The following is a 12366-nucleotide window of genomic DNA, read 5'->3' on the forward strand; positions in this document are numbered from 1 at the left end:
TTTTTTGTATTATTTACAGAGTTTATTTGTAGGTTGATAATTGTTGATTTTATTTATTTTTTGTTTTATTATTTTTCTTATTTATTTTCTAAATTTAGACAGGAAGTAATGTGGGTCAGTTTGATCACTGTGGCGCACTGAAACCACGACAACGCATGTATATTTATCTAGTTATCATATTATATGATATTATAAACAATTTAATGACTTATTTTCATCATAACTTGTTGCGTATGCTGAACTGACAACTCAACTGACGCTCCGACTTCTTAATGCGCATGCGCGGGCAGAGCCGTGCAGAGACCACTAAAGGGGCTGGTGCTCAACAACAAAAAAAGGCACATCTCACCGCCTTCTAGGACAGAATATTAACAAAGCCTCTCAGCTTTCAGACAATAATAAATTACAAAATTGTGAGATATACAATCAAAGCTAAGGAAAGTCTCTGTACAGAGCATACAACTATGCATATGTAAGATATTTTATTAATAATTTCTTTCTGCAGGTCTATTTTGTTATAGGAAAGTATTGCAACATTCAAACCCGCAATTTAGCAAGATATGTAAATCAGAGCTGGACCACCAGACATTTTCTCTTTACAGAATTACACTATTAAAAATATAAACAAGGGCACAAAGCAACCTTTTAGTGACTGTAACCTATAAAAAGAGCTGCCTGTTTGCTGCAGTGGAGATGAAGATGGTCCATTCAGGAAGGCAGAGCTGCATCAAACTTTAAGGTGGAACTGCAGGAAAAAGAAACAAAAGCAAAAATTTAATTGTTAATGCATGTCACCATGGGAAAAGCCTACTGAGTTTAGCTTAAATAAAAAAATTAAAAAAATAAATCACACATTTTTGACTCATGAAGTTAGCTTTCTTTTTTGCAAAACAAACTTATTTGCGCTTGTCATTAATCTTTTCTTGCTATTCTAAGTTTTTGTTTGTGACTCAAAGTTTTGCTTGTGATTCTCACATGATGTCGTGGACGGGGCCTAAAATCACAACAAAAGATTTCTGATGTGTGCAAATAAATGTTTGTTTGGTAAAAATGAGTTATTTAATTAAAAAAAGTTTTTAAGCAACTTTTTTTAAAGGAATCATTACAATTCCAAAGGTTTTGATTACAATTTTATTTTACTTAACTGAGGTTAGTTTATTTTTTCCCATTGAATAATTGGGGAAAAAATTTAACTTCATACTCTGCGAACCCTAAACTTAAAGTCTGGGTTGAGTTTTTTCCCCTTCATTAATGACACACATTATATCTATCATGGTAATTCAGGGTGAGTTATTTTTTATTCTAAATGAATATCCTTGTTGGACTTTTATTTAAGTGCTATGTTTATCTAACGCCAGAATAAATGCGATGTACATTATGCAGCAAAGGAAATTAGAAGATCGGACATATATCCATTATGGAGATGATACGTTTTGGACGGGCGATGTGCCTCGTACACAGGGAAGAAGCTTTCAGTTATATAGCTTCTAGCAAAGTCGTAGCTAGCAGCTAGCTAATAGCACAACAACAACAGCCTAATGTCTGCATGATAAAAATACTGAATCGATAGATAAGAACAGTTTTTCCTCACCTGTCTGTCTCCTCCCCTCATTAGTTCTTCAGAGAAAAGCAGACAGAGGCCTGTCAGTGTCTGTTGTATTTCATTTCCTCTCTGCTTAAACCGCTGAAGCAGAAACGAGACTTCAACGTTTTCCATCATCTGACAAGCAGCAAGTCTGCTCCACTTTATTCACCAAAAACGGTTTAATTCACCAAAAACTGATCTGTAATCTGGAACATTCGCTACGTTGCGCGCCAGTTAGCCGCCTTATCTCACTGCGCGAGAGGCAACTGGGTCATGCGTCACGGGCAAAAGGTCAAAGGTAACAAGGTGACCGGAGGGCTTATTATGTTGTACAAAACAGAAACTAAAAAGCAAATAACTTTAGTACATGTTTTTATGTGTCAGAAGAGGGCTTGGGAAATGATAATACCAAAAAATGGAAAAAAGAAAAAAGAAATTGACCAAAAGGGCACTTGGGGGCAAGGAGCAAAAGGGGCAGGTGCTCAAGCCCCCCCAGCTCCCCCCTCTGCACGTGCCTGTGCGCGGGCATGCATACTGTCTGCATGTATGCTATCCTGACAGGGTATGGCTATCTGATAGAACACCGGCCATTTTAAAATGTTGACAGGAAGTACATATTTAGGGTTGTATATAAATAAAAAGGTATCAAATCGGTAGAGTTTAATAGGTAATAAGTTAAAGCTTTACTAAATCAGATTAGAATTTTTCACGTGAATAATGGGGAATTAGAAAGGTAACAATGCGGCTTAATTACGTTAAAGTAATGATTGCTTCAGGAAGAATGTTATATTTCTACAATTAATTTTAGAAAAACAGTATTTTTATTGCAGTTGGAGAATAATGAATTGCCTTAAGCTATGCGGCGTGCATTTATCGCTGTGTGGTTGAAGCGTTCTGAGCGGAATGCAGTGCAGCCGACGCTAGAGTTGGAAAATATGAACTTTGCTGCTGGACACGGAGCATCAACCAATCAGAGAGACTCTGCCACACGGTGCAGTGGTGTGTAGTTGGTGTCCTGCCAGGAGATTCGGGGTTAGCAGCATGACTGGAAATACCAGGGATTCGGGGGTCTGGATCCCCCAAATTTGGGAAAACTCTAGATTTTTCCAAAATTTGGAAAAATACTTTCTAAGTATTTTCTACATAAAATAACTTTCTAAATATTATGCAGGATATGATATAAAAATACACACAAAAATAAGTAATTTATTGCCTTTTAACAGTTGACATTTAAGCTAACCTGGAAATAGACAAAAAACGTCAAATTGTAAATAATAATAATGAATAAAAGCAATTGTAGCAACTTTAAATATGTATCCCAGTATGAGTAAAATTTGAGCAATTAATTTAAAACAAATAATATGGTGGCTCAAATTTTTATTTTGGCTATTTTTCTTAATATATAAGCTTAATAACATTATTGATAAGGTTTCAGGCTAAAAAAAGAAAGTTAAATACTACTAAATAATTTTTAAATGGAAACTTTTTTTCAGTTCTGTTCAGCCATTGTTCATATCCCAACAGGAAATCGGTTTCCCTTTTAGGCTTAACAGAATATTGAGGAACCTGTAAGAAGTAATGACTTTCTGTTTTTCTTGTAGAGGTCAACCAGTTTTATCTCAAGGGCAATGAATCACATGTTCTTACTGTCAGCGTTTGTGGTACAAATGTCTGAATGCTGTTACTATTGTTGGCTCAAAGTCTATTAGATTATTTACTTTAAATCACTGGGCATCAGGACAGGCATGAAACATCTCGGTGTGAAATTGTTAAAACTGCAAACAGAAGAGGTTGCAAAAGTGTATAAAAAGGTTCACATTGAAGTTATAGTTTTTCTTTAATCAGTCACTTCAGTGGAAAAGAAAATGCAACAGACATATTTTATTTTTGTCCATATATTTATTCAAGGTGCATCAATAGCTGACAGTATCACCTGTTGTTTGTGAATTCTGTTTAAAGCACGTTTTCAGAAAGAGCTGGAATTGATTTGTGCATCTCAGCAAATCGAAGCTGCTCCCGGTGAAGAAGTCGTCTTCCTGTGTTCTGTCAATGAGTGGGATGCGACGAGACAGTTGGTGGAGTGGTCCAGACCGGACCTACAGGAGGGCTCAGAGAAGAAGTATGTGTTGGTGTACAGATCCCAGGATGTGGACGGCGACCAGACGATGGAGTCGTACAGCGGGAGGGTGTCTCTGTTCCCTGAGGCCCTGAGTTCTGGAAACGTGTCACTAAAACTCACCAATGTGACAGTCAACGACAGCGGGCGGTATGAATGCTGTCTCAAAAGTCTGAAGAAATGTGCTGTAATTGAACTTTCGGGTGAGTAAAGCTGAAATGATTAATTATTTATTTTTTGGATAAATGGTTCTGACCCAAAATTTTCTAAAACAGTCACAGATGGAAAAGACAAGATTTCAAAGTCACAGGACAGAATTCACCTGGAGCCCAAAGGTAAATCATGCAACAGTTCACACTCAAATAGTTTTTCAATTATAAATGTACAATTATTTAATCTTATTTTTAATTTTCAGTTGAATGGCCTTGGTGGCCTGTTGTCCTTGCTGCTGCTCAAGATGTTGCTCCTTTTGATGTTGCTGCTGTTGCTGCTGTTGCTGCTGTTGCTGCTGTTGTTGCTGTTGTTGCTGCTGTCATCGGTGGTGTTTACCTCTTTAAAAAATGCGTAAGTCAGACAGCAGTGAAATCTGTTGCATTTTGTCTTGACTGTCCAGATGTTCATATTAATGATAAACCATTTGTAACCTCTTTTGGAAGAAGAACAAGAAGAGTTTGAATAAAACTGACACTCCCCCTGCTGAACTGAACTCTGGTGAAGATCAGACCTGGATTCCTCTTACAGAAACTCATAAATTCACAATAAACCATCATGAAACATAAACATAAGTCTGACCTAAAAGTTTCAAGTTTTCCGTGGTTGTAATGACATCACTTATCTGGGCAGTAAGTTGGAAGCATAAAATGGCAAACAATGTTTTTAATTTATTTTTTAAAAATCAAATCATTCTGCATTCCTGCTATTTATGAGCTACAATCATGTTGAGTTTCAACTGTTATTGTGGTTACAATTCAACATGGGATGGACATTATTCATGTCGGCTTTATAGTCTGTGTTGGAACATTGTTATTTTATGTAATGTTTAAAAAAATGGATTTCAAATATATGGAATTAAATCCCAATTTATGTTATTTCCTATAACTTTAGCTACAAATAAATGAAGTGCCTGTAAAACTGAATCAATGTTACACTGGATCAAAAAGTGGACATGAAGCAATAGGAAAGCTGTCATCAAGTTAACTGCGTAGTTATTATTATCTGTTTTTTGCTCTTATTATTAGAGTAATATGTTTTTACATTGTTGTTTTAGTGAAGACCAAGAGCAGTGGTCACATTATTTTGGGTGCAGTCAGGGAAATTGGAGCTTTAGACTCTTCATTTCTCACATTTGGACAATATTGTGGTTTTTTCCCACCATTCAGCAACATCAGGCTGACAGTTAAATTGAATTGTTGCTTTGCACTTTAATATTATAATTTGTTTTCATTGGATTTACTGAAAACAAATTATGGATTTATTCTCAGAGACTTTTAATTTATTTAATTTAATTGCAGAATATTCTTGTTTATGTTTACAGTTCATGTAACATGCTGTTAATAACAAATGGGTCAGTTGTTCTCATAACTGTTGTTGACTGTTGCTCTGTTTGAGTAATACCACTTGATCAAACCTTTTCTAGCATTTTACTCTCCAAAATAATTAATAATAGAGTGTATGAGATTTAAACTGTAATGTCAGGATTGTACTGGAAGTGAAAAAGCTGTATCAGTTCACCCCTCATGTTTAACGTGTGTTAAAATGAACCGACTGCTGGTTGTGCTTCAAGCTCACGTTTCAATCTGTCCTCTTTCTTCTCCCTACAGCAGGATGTCAGACTGCTGGATGTCTAAGACCTCAGGATGAGTTTCATCTGTGGAGACCAGATTTCAGAGAAGAAGAAACAACAAAACAGCCAACACTGAACTTTCTTCTGTGCCATCTTGTCCCAGTATTTGTCATTTTCACCTGATGGTGACAAACAACATCCAGGTGATTTATGACTTTAAAAGACATCAAAATCTGTGAACTGTAATTTATTTTATTTCAAAGATTAGTTTGTATTAAGTTATCTCTAGACTTTTTTTTAACAGTAGGTATTTTTGTATATTTATTTTACATTCAGAGGAGTTGAAGAATTTCTTGACTGGCCATTTTATTTTATTTTTTATTTTTTTAAGAAAAGCTATTTTGTATAAAATATTGATGTGAGAAAATATTTACATTACTAATCTTTTGAAATATTCTGTGACAGATTTATGAAGATTCAAAGATCAGTGTTTCAGTAAAGATACATTTTTCAAAATGTTATAAATATTTTAAATAACCTGATGATCAAAATTTGGTCTGTTGTCAGGAAATGTCTTCCAAAATGTTCTCTTACTTAAGAGTTGTGTGTCTGTTTGCATCACATCACAGATGAATGTATGAAATCCATACAGGACATTGTTTTAACATTTCCTAACATGCTCTGCTCAGTATCATTTTGTAAGAGAAACCTGCTTAACTCTGCTCAGACAGAGGAAACTGGAAATAAAGTAAAACATTTGATTTGTGTTTAGAGCATCAAATGTTTTCATCTCATGTTTCTCAGGCTCAGAGTCTCTGGAGAATAAATGGCAGATCAGAAACAGACGGCATATAATTAACAGTCCTTTAAATGAGTTTATATTCTTAAACCGTTTTATCCTAAAGACATTTTGTTTAATGTAAACTGCAATCTACATTATTACTAGTTAGAAACAGGGTACAGTGAGCCTTCAGTAACGTAAAAAGGGACATTAAAATAGATTCACAAATAGGTCAACATAAAAAAAAGCTTCAGTGTTTTGGTTTGTTTTTCCTTTGACTGGCTGATAATAACAGAACAAACATGTTGACTGTCAAAATGGCCGCTCTGCTTCCTGCTCGATTTTAAACTAATTTTTATTTGTACAGGCAAAACATCTCAGGTCTGAAATCATATAATAAAAAATACAACAATGTTTTAAAGTGTTTTTATTTACAAGAGTCAAAGCTTAACATCAGTTCACATTAAACATCAAAAAACATTTGTTGACACAACAAACAAAAACAAAAGAATGGAAAACAATTAAAAAATAATTTTTCTATTTCTTTGGTTTAGAGGATCATGTTTACTAGTAATGTGACAAAGCTGCCAGTTAGTTTGCTCAATCACCATCTCACAGTCTGTTTCCTACCTCTATATAAATTCATTAGTACTTAAACTAATTCTTCATATTTTCAGTAATATAAAGAAAGTGCAAATCTCCCTAAAAATCTCACTAATCGTCTCGACCATCATCCACGTCTTTGTATTTATTATTTATTTGTTTATTTGTCTCTCTAAATCATGACTCTGCACTGGAAATACCTTTCATAATGTCAGATATGTAGCTCAAACATAGCAGCCAATCTCAGCCTTAGTAGTAATCATGAAAAGAAGAATCAAGTTTATTTGTATACTTGGAATAAATTTCAGCAACAAGACATTTCAAAGGGCTTTATGTCATAAAAACACAACATGTGGTTCAACCCTTTTCATTTTTTAGAGATAACAAGGACCGGCTTTGATCACCACTAATATTAGAAGTTTTTAGATTAATTTAAAAGTTTTATTGTTTGAAAATGCAGGTATTCATATACATGCATTTGTGTCTCATGCATTGGCTACAGCAATGCTCTGTTTTCTGGGTTACTGAGGAAAAATTTATCAGTCTTTAGATGGTTCAAATGCTCACATTTTTACCAAAACCAGGAAATGTGCTCACATTTCTACTTCTGTAATCCTTTCACTGGTTGTTTTAGGTTCAAACAGACTTTAACATTTTGCTGCTTACTTAAAAGACTAAAATGTTTCTGGTCTTTGCAGCCTCATGTTCTCCCATCTCAAGACACTTTCATTTTAAAAGTCCTAAAGCCAAAGGAAAACTGTATGTAGAGAATGTTTTCTCCTTTTGTTCCCCATCATCATGAGGATCAGTTTCCTTTTAAGACATCAGTTCTTTGAATGATTTTAAAGCCAAGTTAAAGTCACTAATGTTCACTCTGTTTTATGTGCATTAATTTTATACTATAATTTTATGGCTTTTCTTGATGTTTTATCTGTTGGATCTGTATTGTTTTAACTCCTTGTTGTTTAGCACTTTGAATAATGTCTGTTTAAAAAAATAATAACTTGTATAAAGTTTAACACATTTAATGTGACAACAGCACTTTAATAGTATCAATGATAAAATGAACAACTTCCACCTAGAGGATAAACAGATCTCTAGTAGTTCTGAGGACAGTAAAATTTCACATTTTCCATTAAATGTGAGATCAACATGCCCAACAGAGTTGATTTGTCAGAGTAATATTCTGACTTAACCACTAGAGGGCGCCTCCAGTTTTACTTTTACAGTAAAAGATCATATGACAACATAAAAATACTTCAGAATATCAGATTCTGTTAGACATAATATATTATTTACAAAAGTCAATAAATGAACATGAATCTTACTACAAATATGGCTTTTTTACTAATGACTTAGTTCTAACAAAAAAAAACACATTTTAATTCAGGCCCCAAAATGTTTACTTTGTAGAAAGTATTTTATGTTTTTTTTTGTTTTTTTAAGTTGTTAAAAAAATCCTACATTGATAGTCAGACCTTTTACAGTTTCTATTTGAATTATAGAGCTATTGAAAAGGAATTGCTTTTCATTTCACTTTTTCTGGGCAGAGAAACAAAGTGTGAAATAGAGGAACAGCTTCAATCTCCCTCCAGAAAGGTTTGGGTTGGTGACTCAGGGGAGCCGCCATGTTGGATTTTGATATTGGCTAACCTATTTTTCAAAATAAGAGCCATTTGATTTCTGAGATGTTAGTAGGAAATATAAAGTATAGAGCATAAACAGCACCATTTTATTCAGTCTTTAACTTCGCAGCAGCCATTTATTCCTACAGTAAACAGCCATATTAAGCCAGGCTCAGTTCAAGCTGATGAATTTAAAAACGGCTTTTAGGTTTGAAAGTATAAATATCAGTGCAAATGAACTCATCTCAAATTGAACAGAACTCTGGTCCAAAGTTGGACAAAGTTAAGTGGCTGTCAGTTTGATTTACTTCACATAAATCATCGTTTCTCAGCCTTGGACTTTAGGCCTTGCTCCAAGAGTCTCTGCCTCACAGTGCGTGCAGATGCACTCACACCTGCCTGCTGCTATTCCTGAGCAAGTTCTGCACTGCTGGTGGCCCGATCCCGCAGCTGAAACACTTTTAAGAGACGGACCTGGCGCTTGCTGGTCTTTCTTGGGCCCTGGAGCCTTTCTGGCAACAATGGAACCTCTCTCCTTGAAGTTCTTGATGATGCGATAGATTGTTGATTGTTTCTAGCTGCTCTTCCCTGTTGGGCCATTTTTGTGTAGTGCAATGATGACTGCACGTGTTTCTTTACAGATAACCATGGTTCACAGAAGAGAAACAATGATGCCAAGCACCAGCCTCTTTTTAAAGTGTCCAGTGGTGTCATTCTTACTTAATCATGACAGATTGATCTCCAGCCCTGTCCTCATCAACACCCACACCTGTGTTAATGGAGCAATCACTGAAACGATGTTAGCTGGTCCTTTTAAGGCAGGGCTGCACTGAAGTTGAAATGTGTTTTGGGGGATAAAGTTCATTTTCTAGGCAAATATTGACTTTACAATTAATTGCTGTTAAGCTGATCACTCTTTATAACAGTCTGGAGTATATGCAAATTGCCATTATAAAAACTGAACCATTAACATTAACATTTGAATCATTCTCAAAACTTTTGGCCATGACTGTAACTTTGAGGGGCGGTCTGTGAATCAAATCTTTCTCACCAGAGAGCAAAAAAGGACAGTGGTTGATTCTTAGACGTTTGCCAAGCTAGATAAGATCAGAGGATAAGATCGGCTATGTAAAAGTCGGCCAATCACTGATCTTCCAAAATTAAGGAAATCGGAACTGATAAATCGACTGGCCAAAAAAATCGGTGTACCCCTAATTTAAGGCATACAGTTTATTTATTTATTTATTTATTTTTTATCATGGTCCATAGTTCTATACATGTACCAGTTTTCATACCAACACATGCAAGTGGTTGAAGAGACTTCAGCTTAGTGGGGGAGGATTCATCCACTTTAGTTTGGTTGTCCCTGGTTCTGTAAAAGTCTTCCTGCATCTTCATCTCCTTGGATGTCATTTCCTCTGCGATCTATGAAACACAAAACAGAATCTTTTCAACAACATCATCTTCCTCTGATTGTTTGATATCCTAAAGTTACATTATAAGATGACTTGAGTAATGTTGAGAAAATAAATTTAAAATAAGCTAGTTTTAAAACTGAGCATGTCTTGACTCAAATGGCCTAAATTGTGGTTTTAAATCAGTGACTTATTCTGGCCTGTTGACCTTTGTTTTGCCTGTGGCTGCAGCGGATGGTTTGCTAGGATCGTTTAAACTGCCTTTTGTCTGTGTCGTAAAACAATACAGTGGAAGTTCTGGCTTTTCACACTCATCTGTGAAAGGCCGTAAACACGGCAGGGGTTTCTGGCTTGAGATAGAGGGTCAGAGATGGCTTCTGGTTGGATGAGCAAAGATACGCCTTATTTGAATAAATTAAAGAAAAGAATACGCCTTTTACTATAAAACTTTCTACACAGAAGTAACACGTTAGATTTGCTCTTGCAATTTCTCCAAAGACATCTTTGCTTTTTGTTTGTCGTTTCCATCTTTTGTCTTTTTCTCTCTCAGGTAAATTCATGTGTTGTTTGTGCTCTGAGGTTTCTGATGTTATGTGATGTGTTTGTCTGGTGATAGTTTGCATCTGTCTTGAATAAATGCTGATTATTGTGACGCTGTTATCTCTGCGTGATCTCAGTCTTTGCGCACAGCATTTTTCTGAACCCGGGTATAAGAGAGGATTTAACGAGTCAAAAGGTTTTTAAAGTTCAAGAATTTCTCCTCTCTTAACAGTAAAAACTGAATTCTGTTTCTCTTCAACTCTCATTTTTAGTTTTTCAAAAGAAAATTATCATAAAAAAAATAAATAAAAATAAAGTAGTAACGTTTTGACTTTTTCTGAAATTGTTTGTCTTTCATTTGTTTCCAGATGTTTGTTGACAAAAATAAGACAACCCAGAAACCAAAGCATATTAAAATAAAGATGGAAACATCATCATATTAAATTGAAAATGGAATGCATATCCAGATGAGGCTTGTCAGATTAAAATAACCTTTTGAATATAACTTATATGAAAATATAAGACGTCTTCCTTTAAGCCCTATTTTCTGTATTATTTGTTTAATTGGTCTGATGTAATTATAATCATATATATGTTTTCATTAGCTGTAAGCTTCTCTGTTGAAGAAAACGCAGCAAAGACACATTAGAAGAAAAAATCGGAGTTATGTGTATGTACATTTTAATTGTTTTACCTGGAAGTTTATTTATAGCATTTTAAAAATCAATGTTGTTGGTTTTTGTTTTCTTGATTCTTGGCTGTTTTTCTTCAGTTTTGTCCATATCCAAATCTCTGCTACCATTCTTGCCTTCAATGCAGTTAAACATTTTTTTTAAGTTTTTCATCAACAGGAGATTTATTTTTTAAATAGAAAATTATGTCAAAAAACATGTAGTTTGTAAACTACTATTAATATGACACTGGTAATATTCCGTACCAGAGTCATTCTGGTACAGAATAATGTAAAATGACTGTTGAAACGCCTAAGAAAAGCTGCTAAAGCAAGTATAGTTTTTAAATGATCAACATTATAAGCATTTTTAGCCAGTTAATATGAGCCACAGTGGAGAACCCAATGAGCCACTTGAGGCTCCGGGGCCACAGGTTGGACACCTCTGGTCTAAAGCTTCACATCACTGAAAGTTGGTGAGCCTCGATTAACCCAGTCAGTCACCAGTTCATCATATTATATAACATCTAGTCAGTCAGATTCAGTCACCAACAAGGAAGTTCAGTTTCCTGGTTTGATGCTTTGATGTTCAGTGATTACAGACCTGATTAGTTTATCATTCGGCTGTAAAATAGAAAGGCAAAGAATTGAGACAAATTATCTGGAGTTGTTCTGTTTCCATATTTCTATAATTTCTCCCTTGTTCATGTCAATACTTGTTACTTAGGCATAGAAAAACTCAACACAACAGAAAATGGACATCAGTAAATATTTAGCTTAACACTTTATAAATCAGGTGATAATATTTAATTCTCCATAGCAGTTTTTGATAGGTAAAAAATGTTTCATCAACCTGTGGAGTCAAAAGCAACAAATCTAAAAGAAGAGACATAGTCTATAGTTGATGAGTTTCTTACAACTTTGAAAGAAAATGTTTTTTTTTCTTTTCATAATAACATCAAAACACATTTGACCAATATATATGTATAAATGTGTGATAACTGCATAATTTTTCTTACGCCGTGCTGCAGCCATGGGCCCTATGGCTGCACGTGGTTCTGGTATCTGCCGTCGTCCTCCTCCTCTATCCAGACGTCTCTGATCTGTTAATTCAGACCACAGGTCATTTACAGATGGCCTCTTCATTGTCTCCTTCTACCTCCTGACCCCTGATGCTCTGTTGTCTTGCCTCAGCTCTTCATGTACATTTGAGTTTGTTTTTGTACCTCAGCAGATTCTCACATTCAC

At 35.0% G+C, this 12366-nt stretch overlaps 1 long non-coding RNA gene across 1 annotated transcript; it reads right to left on the reverse strand.

Moving 5' to 3' along the window:
- Positions 1–9730: 9730 nt before the first annotated feature.
- On the reverse strand, positions 9731–12208 carry LOC148154329 (uncharacterized). Its single transcript, XR_015766240.1, has 2 exons — positions 12138–12208; positions 9731–9918 (listed from the first exon to the last, which is right to left on the reverse strand). It is a non-coding gene; the product is annotated as an uncharacterized LOC148154329 (long non-coding RNA).
- Positions 12209–12366: the final 158 nt, after the last annotated feature.

This window comes from Poecilia mexicana, unplaced genomic scaffold (genome assembly GCF_051168715.1).
Source record: "Poecilia mexicana isolate PSO_F unplaced genomic scaffold, ASM5116871v1 scaffold_18, whole genome shotgun sequence".
NCBI classification, from domain to species: domain Eukaryota; kingdom Metazoa; phylum Chordata; class Actinopteri; order Cyprinodontiformes; family Poeciliidae; genus Poecilia; species Poecilia mexicana.